Source organism: Rhinolophus sinicus, linkage group LG06 (genome assembly GCF_036562045.2).
Source record: "Rhinolophus sinicus isolate RSC01 linkage group LG06, ASM3656204v1, whole genome shotgun sequence".
NCBI lineage: Eukaryota > Metazoa > Chordata > Mammalia > Chiroptera > Rhinolophidae > Rhinolophus > Rhinolophus sinicus.
In genome coordinates this window covers 149,606,193-149,617,456 of record NC_133756.1, presented here as the reverse complement: position 1 = coordinate 149,617,456, position 11,264 = coordinate 149,606,193, and the positions used below count along the sequence as shown (strand labels likewise).

The window sequence follows — 11,264 nt, the reverse complement described above, 5'->3', positions numbered from 1 at the left end:
ATAAATCATTGATAGCCATGAATAACCAAGGTAACTAGACAGCTCAGAAAGAAAATATAAAGTCTCCAGAAAATGAACTTAAAGACATGGAAATATGTAACTTAAACGACAGAGAATTCAAGATTGCAGTTCTTAAAAAATTCAACGAGATGCAAGAAAACACAGACAAGTAGTTTAGTGAACTCAGAAACTCAATCAAAGAAAATAATGAACATTTTACCAAAGAGATTGAAATTTTAAAATAGAACCAAATGGAATTTCTGGAGATTAAGAACTCAATATAAGAAATGAAGAATGAAACAGCCAGCTTAAGTAGTAGAGTTGACCAGATGGAAGAAAGAATCAGTGACATCGAAGATAGAAACCTGGAAATGACATGGATGGGAGAAGAAAGAGACTTGAAACTTAAAAGAAATGAAAGAACTCTACAAGAACTTTCTGACTCCATCAGAAAGAGCAATATAAGAATAATGAGTGTACCAAAAGCAGGAAAAGGGGAGAAGGGAACAGAGAGTATATTCAAACAAATAATCGACAAGAACTTCCCAGAATTGTGGAAAGAACTGGATCCTCAAACCGAAGAAGCAAATAGAACACCTAATAACCTCAATCCCAACAGGCCTTCTCCAAGGCACATTGTATTGAAGCTGTCAAAAATTAATGCCAAAGAAAGAATCCTCAAGACAGCCAGGGAAAAGAAGACTGTAACCTACAAAGGAAATCTAGATTATCATCAAATTTCTAAGCAGAAACTCTACAAGCCAGGAAGGAGTGGAATCAAATATTCAAATTATTGAAATAGAGAAATTATGAGCCAAGCATAATATATCCAGCAAAGATATCCTTTAGATGTGAAGGAGGATTAAAGACCTTTCCAGACATTCAGAAGCTGAGGGAATTTTCTAACACGCAAGCTGCACTACAAGAAATACTGAAGGAGGCTATTCGACCACCATCAATGGACAATTTGTGGCAACCGAAACATAAAAGGGGGGAGAGTAAAGGCCTGAATCGGAATATGGAAATGGAGAAAGTAAGCATGCTGAAGAAAATGGAATACTCTAAATATGCAACTTTCTTTTACATAAACTTAATGATACCTACTTAAAAATAATTCAGAACTGAAAAATATAACATAATAAAAGAAGAAACAGAGGGACAAATCATAGAATACCACCACACAGAAATAATAGATGACAACAAAAAGGCAAAGAAACAACGGAGACACAGTATTACCAGAAAACTAAAGATAGAATGACAGGAAATCCTCATATATCAATAATCACCCTAAATGTGCATGGACTGAACTCACCAATAAAAAGGCACAGAATCTCTTTCCAGTTGGCGCTGAGCCATGGGCATCTCTTGGGACAACTGGCACAAGCGTCGCAAGACCGGGGGCAAGAGAAAGCCCTACCGCAAGAAGCAAAAATATGAGCTGGGACGCCCTGCCACCAACACTAAGTTGGTCCCCACCTCATACACACAGTCCGTGTGCATGAGGCAACAAGAAGTACCCTGCCTTGAGGCTGGATGTGGGGAACTTCTCCTGGGACTCAGAGTGTTTTACGCACAAACAAGGGTTATTGATGTGGTCTACAATGCATCCAACAAGGAACTGGTTGGCACCAAGACTCTAGTAAAGAACTGCATTGTGCTCATTGATAGCACACCATACCGACAGTGGTACGAGCCCCACTATGCACTGCCCCTGGGCCGCAAGAAGGGGCCCAAGCTGACTCCCGAGGAGGAAGAGATTTTAAACAAAAAACGATCAAAGAAAATTCAGAAGAAATATGATGAAAGGAAAAAGAATGCCAAAATCAGCAGTCTTCTACATGAGCAGTTCCAGCAGGGCAAGCTTTTTGCATGCATCACTTCAAGACCTGTCCAGTGTGGCCGAGCAGATGGCTATGTGCTAGAGGGCAAGGAGCTAGATTTCTATCTGAAGAAAATCAAGGTCCAGAAAGGCAAATAAATCATCCCTCCCAGCTAAGTCCGTGTAATAAAGGTTTTTTGTGTTCTGTGGGGAAAAAAAGGCACAGAGTAGCAGATTGGATCATAAAACTAAACCCAACCGTATGCTGTCTCCAAGAGACACATCTCAACTACAAGGACAAGCATAGACTCAAAGTGAAAGGGTGGAAATTGACACTCCAAGCAAATGGTATCCAGAGAAAATCAGGTGTAGTCATACTTATATCAGATGAACAGACTTCACAATAAAAAAGGTAACAAGAGACAAAGATGGACATTTCTTAATGATAAAGGGGACTATACAACAAGAAGACATAACAGTCATCAATATTTATGCCCCCAATCAGGGAACACCTAAATATACCAAGCAACTACTAACAGAACTAAAGGGAGAAATTGACCAAAACACAAGTATAGTAGTGGGCCTAAATACATTATTGACAACTATGGATAGATCATCCAAACAAAATAAATAATGAAATACCAGCCCTAAGTGACACATTAGATGAAATGGACATAATTGACATTTATAGAGCACTTCATCCTAGAACATCAGACTATACATTTTTTTTTTCTAGTGTACATGGAACATTTCCAAGGATAGACCATATATTGGGACATAAGCTAGCCTCAGCAAATTTAAGAAGATTGAAATCATACCAAGCATATTCTCTGATCGCAAGGATTTGAAATTGTATATCAACTGCAAAAAAAAAGTCAGGAAAGACCACAAGTATGTGGAGATTAAACAACATACTCTTAAAGAACGACCAGGTCAAAGAAGAAATAAGAGGAGAGATCAAAATATACATAGAAACAAATGAGAATGAAAATACATCCTACCAAAATTTTTGGGATGCAGCAAAAGCAGTTTGAAGAGGGAAATTTATCTCATTACAGGCCTATCTCAAGAAACAAGACAAATCCCAGATAAATAACCCCTTAAAGAACTAGAAAAAGAGCAAATGAAACCCAAAATCAGCAGAAGAAAGGAAATAATAAAAATCAGAGCAGAACTAAATGAAATAGAGGACAAAAAGACAATAGAAAAAAATAATGTGACAAAGAGCTGGTTCTTTGAAAAGATTAATAAAATTGACAAACCCTTGGCTAGACTCATTAAGATAAAAAGAAAAAAGACATTAATAAACAAAATCAGAAATGAAAGCGGGGAAGTTATCACGGATGCCACAGAAAAACAAAGGATCATCCAAGAATGCTATGAAGGACTATATGCCACCAACTTCAATAATCTAGAAGAAATGGACAAGTTCTTAGAAACATATAGTCTTCCTAGGCTGAATCAAAAAGAATTGGAAAATCTAAATAGACAAATCAACAATAAGGAAATTGAATCAGTCATCCAAAACCTTCCCAAAAGCAAAAGTCCTGGACCAGATGGCTTCACTAGTGAATTCTACCAAACCTTCAAAGAGGATCTAATACTTGTCCTACTCAAAAAATTGAAGAAGATACAACACTCCTTAACTCATTTTATGAGGCCAACATTATACTGATACAAAAACTTGGTAAGGATAACAACAACAACAACAAAAATTACCGACCAATATCTCTGATGAATACAAATGCAAAAATCCTAAACGAAATGTTAGCCAATCGAATGCAACAATGCATTAAAAATATTATTCATCACGACCATTTGGGGTTCATCCCAGAGGCACAAGGTTGGTTCAACATGATCAAATCCATCAATGTGATACACCACAGAAACAAAATAAAGGACAAAAATCATATGATAATATCAATTGGTGCAGAAAAAGCGTTTGACAAGATACAACATTCATTTATGATTAAAACACTTAATAAAATTGGTATAGAAGGGGCCAGCCCAGTGGCTCAGGCGGTTGGAGCTCCGTGCTCCTTAACTCCGAAGGCTGCCGGTTCGATTCCCACATGTGCCAGTAGGCTCTCAACCACAAGGTTGCCAGTTCAACTCCCACAAGGGATGGTGGGCTGCGCCCCCTGCAACTAAGATTGAACATGACACCTTGAGCTGAGCTGCCTCCTGGATGGCTCAGTTGGTTGGAGCGCGGGCTCTCAACCACAAGGTTGCCAGTTCAATTCCTCGAGTCTCGCAAGGGATGGTGGGCAGCGCCCCCTGCAACTAAGATTGAACATGGCACCTTGAGCTAGTTGGAATCCGTCCTCTCAACCATAAGGTTGCCGGTTGGACTCCTGCAAGGGATGGTGGGCTGCGCCCCCTGCAACTAGCAATGGCAACTGGACCTGGAGCTGAGATGCGCCCTCCACAACTAAGATTGAAAGGACAACAACTTGACTTGGAAAAAGTCCTGGAAGTACACACTGTTCCCCAATAAAATCCTGTTCCCCTTCCCAATTAAAAAAAAAAAAAAATCTAAAAAACAAACAAAAAAAATTGGTATAGAAGGAAAATACCTTAACGCAATAAAGACCATACATGACAAACCCTCAGCTAATATCATAATCAACAGTGAAAAACTGAAGTCCTTTGCTCTATGTTCATGAACATGACAGGGCTGTGCCCTATCACATCTGCTTTTCAACATAGTGTTGGAAGTCCTCATCGGAGCAATCAGGCAAGAGAAAGAAATAAAAGGCATCCAAATTGGGAATGAAGAAGTTAAATTGTCACTCTTTGCAGATGACATGATGCTATATATAGAAAACCCTAAAGACTCCACCAAAAACCTATTAGAAACAATAAACGAATACAATAAAGTTGCCAGCTATAAAATCAACATACCAAAGTCCATTGCATTCCTATATACTAACGATGAAATCTCAGAAAATGAAATAAAAAGAAAAAACAATTCCTGTTGCAATTGCAACAAAATAGTAAAATGCCTAGGAGTAAATTTAACCAAGTATGTGAAAGACCTATATGCTGAAAACTATAAGACATTTTAAAAAGAAATTGAAGAGGACACAAAGAAATGGAAAGATATTCCGTGCTCATGGATTGGAAGAATCAACATAGTTGAAATGGCTGTATTACCCAAAGCAGATTTAATACAATCCTCATCAAAATCCCAATGGCATTTTTTAAAGAAATAGAACAAAAAATCATCAGATTTGTATACAACCACAAAAAACCCTGACTAGCCAAAGCAATCCCAAGAAAAAAGAAGAATCCTGGGAGTATCACACTCCCTGATATTAGCTGGTACTGCAGGACAACAATAATCAAAACAGCATGGTATTAGTAGAAAAACAGACACACAGACCAATTTCAATAGACTTGAGAACCCAGAAATAAACGCACATAAATATGGACAGATAATTTTTGACAAAGAAGCAAAAAACTTACAATAGAGAAAAGACAGCCTCCTCAATAAATGTTGCTGGGAGAATTGGAAAGCCACGTGCCACAGAATGAAACTGGACTGCCATCTGTCACCATGTACGAACATTAATTCAAAATGAATCAAAGACCTAAGCATAAGACCTGAAACAATAAATTCCATAGAAGAAAACATAAGTACTAAACTTATGAACCTTGGGCTCAAACAGCATTTTGTGAATTTGACTCCAAAGGCAAGAGAAATAAAAGCTAAAACAAATGAATGGAACTATATCAAACTTAAAAGCTTCTACACAGCAAAAGAAACCATTGACAAAGTAAAGAGGCAACCAACAGAATGGGGGAAGAGTTTTGCAAACAGTGCCTCCGATAAGGGGCTAGTATCCAAACTATACAAGGAACTCATACAGCTTAACAACAAAAGAGCAAACAACCCAATTGAAAAATGGACAGAGGACCTGAAGAGACATTTCTCCAAAGAGGACATACAAATGGCCAATAGACTTATGAAAAAATGCTCAACGTCTCTAATCATCAGAGAAATACAAATAAAAACCACAATGAGATATCACCTCACACCAGTTAGAATGGTGATCATCAACAAGACAAATAGTAACAAGTGTTGGAGAGGCTGTGGAGAAAAAGGAAGCCTCATACACTGTCGGTGGGAATGCAGACTGGTGCAGTTGCTATGGGAGGCAATGTGGAGGTTCCTCAAAAATTAGGAATAGAATTACCTTATGACCCAGCAATCCTTCTCCTGGGTATCTACCCAAAAAATCTGAAAACCTTTATCCTTAAAGACACGTGTGCTCCATTGTTCATTGCAGCTTTACTTACGGTGGCCAAGACATGAAAACAACCAAAATGTCCTTTGATAGATTAATGGATAAAGAAGTTGTGGTATATATACACAGTGGACTACTATTCAGTGGTAAGAAAAGATGAAATAGGACCATTTGTGACAACATGGATGGATCTTGAGATTATACTGCTAAGCAAAATAAGTCAGACAGAAAAAGTAGAGAACCATATGATTTCACTGATATGTGGTATATAAAACTGAGAACAACAAAAGAATGAGACAAACAAATGAAGAAACAAAAACTTATAGACATAGACAATAATTTAGTGTTTACCAGAGGGTAAGTGGGGAAGGAGGCTCTAGAAGAGGGTAAATGGGGTCTAATATATGGCGATGGAAAGCGAACTGACTCTGGGTGGTGAACACACAATGTGACATAATGTATTACAGAATTGTACACCTGAAATCTATGTAACTTTACTAACAATTGTCACCCCAATAAACTTTAATTTTAAAAAAAAGAAGGTCAGAAAGGCTTGCTGTTGGAACATTCTCTCAAAGGATCCCTTTTTGCTAGGGAATCCAGAAGAAACTGTATTTCTTAGAAAATAAAAGTGTACATTTCACTGTAAGTACCAGAATCAGAGTAATTAGATAATAATAGTAATAATAATAATAATAATGATACATAGCATAATTAAATAGAAAGAAGAGAGATATTTCATAGGAGAAAGACTGGCTAATAGACTAGATAGATATACACCCAGAAATAGATATTGGAAGTCTGACTAGATGCGTTTGAAAGGGCGTAAAAAGATGCAATCCAGTTGAACTGCTTTTAATGAGACTAGGAAAAGGTAAGACATTTCAGTTGTCATTAGATAAGAAAAGAAGGCTAAACTCAAAATAAATTCACAGCAAAGAAGAGACAATAAATATCTCAGTGAGATAGTGAAATGGCTCCCCCAAGGATCCTAGAGAAACCATTCAGAGGTATCCTCTTAAAGTTGTAGATCGAAGCTACAAGAGCATTGGAAACATTGCTTGAAGAATAGTTAAAAAAAAAAATAAACAGAAGAAGGTAATGGAGAGATTTGAAAGAACAGAATCAGTGTAGATGATCTCAAGCTCTATGTAAAAACCATAAAGTTGACATAGATATCATAAGAAAAGATAAAGATGTTCCTATGTCCTGAGGGAATACGTTGAAGAAATGTATGGAGTTACAACTCTATGGAAATGCAGAACAATGAAACATATTAATGGAGGTCAGACTGGGCAAGAGTAGATCATGTTGATGCCCAGCTATTTGTTGTTCTGCAGAGAGATTACCTACCTGAATTTTTCCACATCTGAGAGCTGAGCTTAGACTGTATGTGTTTAAACAGTGAATTCTTTTGGCAGATCCCAAATTATTAACATCTCACCACTTCAAAATAGAGGATGAAACAAGACAAAAATCTAGAGAAATAATTTCAAAATGGAGACAGGAAAGCAATACAAAAGCAAGAAAAATGAAAACTTGAGGCTTACTGGGGTAAAGAACATTGAAGAGTTTTTGGATATCCTGGCTAAGTGAAAAAGGCAACTCAAAGATCAGGTGACCGCATGCCACCATCATAAGCCTTTGTAATGTATAAGGAGAGTGGACAGTATATAGTAGAGTGCTGTTTTGTGTGTGGTTTTCCCCTTATCAAGCACATGTAGAACCATCATTAATGTCTTCAATAGAAGTCTTTGCAAATTGAACTTAAACTCACACATTGGAGATGGATCACACACATTGATGGTATCTTAGAGAGTAGGAAACCGAGGTTTGTGTCATCCATCCAACTTGCTTCAGGTGGAAGCAAATCTTTGCTTGATATCTGGCCAAAGATGGGTCTGAATTATACAAATTCCTGGGTGGTGATGACATAATTTTGCTTGGAAAGCTATACTAGCAGATGAGTATTTGCTTCTGTTTCCAAATACGGTAGATATAGGCTGGTGCTGTGTTAAATATCCGTTTTCTATTATCATGTTGTGCTCTTAAAAAGTGAAGCACCCTGTTATGATGCATTGAGAAACATATAACTTCACTTCTTAGGATTGCTTTATAATGTATAACCTGAATCTAATCATGAGGAAATATCAGGCAAACCCAAACTGAGGGAGAATCTACAAAAGTACTGGCTTATAATCTTCAAAACTGCCAAGGTCCTGAAAGACAAAGAAAAACCTTGAAAGACAAAAAACATGAAAGTAAAAAATACATGAAAGGCAAAGAGAATCTATTCCAGGCTGAAGGAGACTAAAAAGACATGAGAACTAAACAAATCCAGAAAAAAAAGGATATTGGTGACAATTGGTGAAGTCTGAATAAGGTTGATAGATTAGATAATACTATTCTATCAATATTAATGGAGAGAGAGAAAGAGAGAGAGAGAGACAGAGAGAGAGAGAGAGAGAGAGAGAGAGAGAGAGAGAGAAAGTGTGGTAAAATGTTAACATTTGAAGAATCTGAGTGTAGACCATATAGGTAGTGTTGCCAGGTTTTGCACATAAAAATACAGAATTCACCCAGATAAATTGGAATTTTGGATAGATAATGAATATATTTTATTACAGATTTGTCCTAAATATTGCATGGGATTTATTTATTTATTTTAAAATTGTTGTGTATATGAAATTTAAACTTATCTGGGTATCTTGTATTTTATTTGAAATATTTGGGACAGATGTATACTAAAACAATTATTCATAGGTTACATGAATTTCAAATTGAACTGGATGTCCAGTGTTTTCCTGGCAACCCTACATACAGCATTTTTTGTGCCATTTTTTGCAAACTTCTTATAGGTTCTCAATTCTTTCAAAGTAGAAAAAAATTAAATGTAATGCACATAAGAGACTGGGAGTCAAATTCATTCTGTTTTAGTGATTTTTAAGGGACTTGCATCCATTTAAGTGAAAATGAACCCAAGTTGCTATCCTGGAAGGAACATCCTTTTGCCTAGAAGTTTGAATAATCATCCTACCAGAGACTGGGCAGAATAGAAATTGGGAAGGACTATAAGAGATGTGAGATTTAATTAACTCAGGTCTTACCATATAGTTGTGTGTTTTGTTTAAATCCTTGCTAGATGTTTGATAAGGGAGGGAGGTTATATTAAATTTGAGAGTATTTTTATTTTGCTGGCATTGTATTACTGAAGTTTATTTATGCTATCACTTAAAGTCATTATCTAACCTCTGGTAAAATAGATTGGACAACTGGACTGTGCATATCTTGAGATGAGAAATGGAATCGAGTGTTAATTTTCAGGCAAGGGTACAGCACAGCCCTGGAGTAAGTAATGTCCTGAAGTACTTCTGAGCTTTCTGGTGGCGGGCAGGGCACAAAATGTTGTGATGCCTGGAGAATCACCAAAGGAACAGTGGTTGGTATTGGAGGAGGCCTAAATTTGTTCAACGTGACAGGGCAGGTACATGGGTCTTATTGCAGGTGACATGTTAACAGGTCAATTACAGCTTCTTATTTAAATTGTGTTCTCCAATCCGCTTTATCTCTAACAAGCAAAATTTTCATCTTTCCAAGTTCTATATTCTTTCTTTTTTTAACAGCTTTATTGAAGTGTAATTTATAACCAAAAAAAAGGCACGTGTTTAATGTATATAACTTAATGAGTTTGGACATACGTATTATATGTGCCTAGGATACTCTCAGCACAATCAAGGTAATAAGCGTATCCATCACCTCCCCAAGTTTCCTGTGTTCCCTCTTTTGTTCACATGGAATCCATACCTTTAACAGAATTTTAAGTGCATGGTTCTGTGTTGTTACAGGCATGGTGTTGCACAGCACATCTCTAGAACTCATCTTGCATTACTAAAGCTTTAAACCCACTGAACAACAACCCCCTTTCCCCTACGCCCCCAGCAACCAGCAACACCATTCTAATCTTTACTTCTAGAAGTCTGACTATTTCAGATTCCTCCTATAAGCGCAATCACAAGTAGTCCTTCTGAGACTGGCTTATCCCACTTAGCAGAATGTCCGCCAGGTATATTCTCTCAATCCTAAACTTTAGATGGGGAAGAAAGAACGGGTTACTTCTTCTCCCTCCCTGATTCTTAACAGTATTTAGATGAGGTGAGAGTCAATGTGGTGAAAATACCTTTCCCCAGGTTACATGGGTAGAAAGTCTTAAACCTAGATTTAAATCCTGGTTTGTTCAGACTTTTTTTTCATCTCTATGACCATATTCAGACTGTAATGATATCACCTAATATTTATGCAATGATTATAATAGTCACATTCCGCATGGTATGATGATTTTATATCGAGCATCAATACCCATTCTATTTTCCTACACTACACGGCCTCTCTTTAGTCAGGATGTATTGGTCTACGTACACGCACAATATTTAATGGGGAATCACAATTGAATGAGATACTAAATGTTAATAGTTCATGAACTGCTATTGTCTTATTCTGGTGGTAGAGTGGAAGCTATTTATTTTAAATACAATTTATCTCAACTTTACAAATTAGCAACATAAAAACCTCAGTTTACCCATTCCAGTTTCCGATTATTTAATTCCTCCATGCCAAGTTATTCTAAGCTTTTTCCTCACATTTTGTACAAGAGGACAGACTTCCTAATGTTTACCAAATCACTGTACTTTCTGTGATAGATAATAGAATATCAGTCAGCACAAAAGCACCTGCAGTCTGAGGCAAATCCATCTCAACCAACTCAGTCTTTTTGAGAGGAAATTAAATGCTTATGGTGAGCCACTGAGGTTTTATGGTGATTTGTTATGCAGTATTATTACATGGCTGACTCTTACAAATCATTCCCAGTCTCATTTGAGAAATCACTAGGGAAAATGCCTTCTGTAGAGAGCCCACATTAATATCTTCTCTCTGTTGCTCTATTGTTTCTAACTGCTGTGTGTTGCAGAAAGAGTGAGTGAACGGTGGTATACCATGTGAGAGAGTGAGGGGGTGGTTCTCAACTGCCTTCCATGTAGAAATGCATGATGGATGGTATTTACATGAATGTCACATTCCCGTGAGGGTCCCTGGGAATTCTTGGCAAGCTGGCTGTAACTCTACCAGCCCTTTCTCTCTAACTCACAATAGCATATTGTAATAGATGTAGACGTGAAGGTGATTTTTTTTTTTTATAG

At 37.2% G+C, this 11,264-nt stretch overlaps 1 pseudogene; it reads left to right on the top strand.

Moving 5' to 3' along the window:
• The first annotated feature begins 1,354 nt into the window (after positions 1–1,354).
• LOC109455080 (small ribosomal subunit protein eS8) lies at positions 1,355–1,978 on the top strand (annotated as a pseudogene).
• The last annotated feature ends 9,286 nt before the right edge of the window (positions 1,979–11,264 follow it).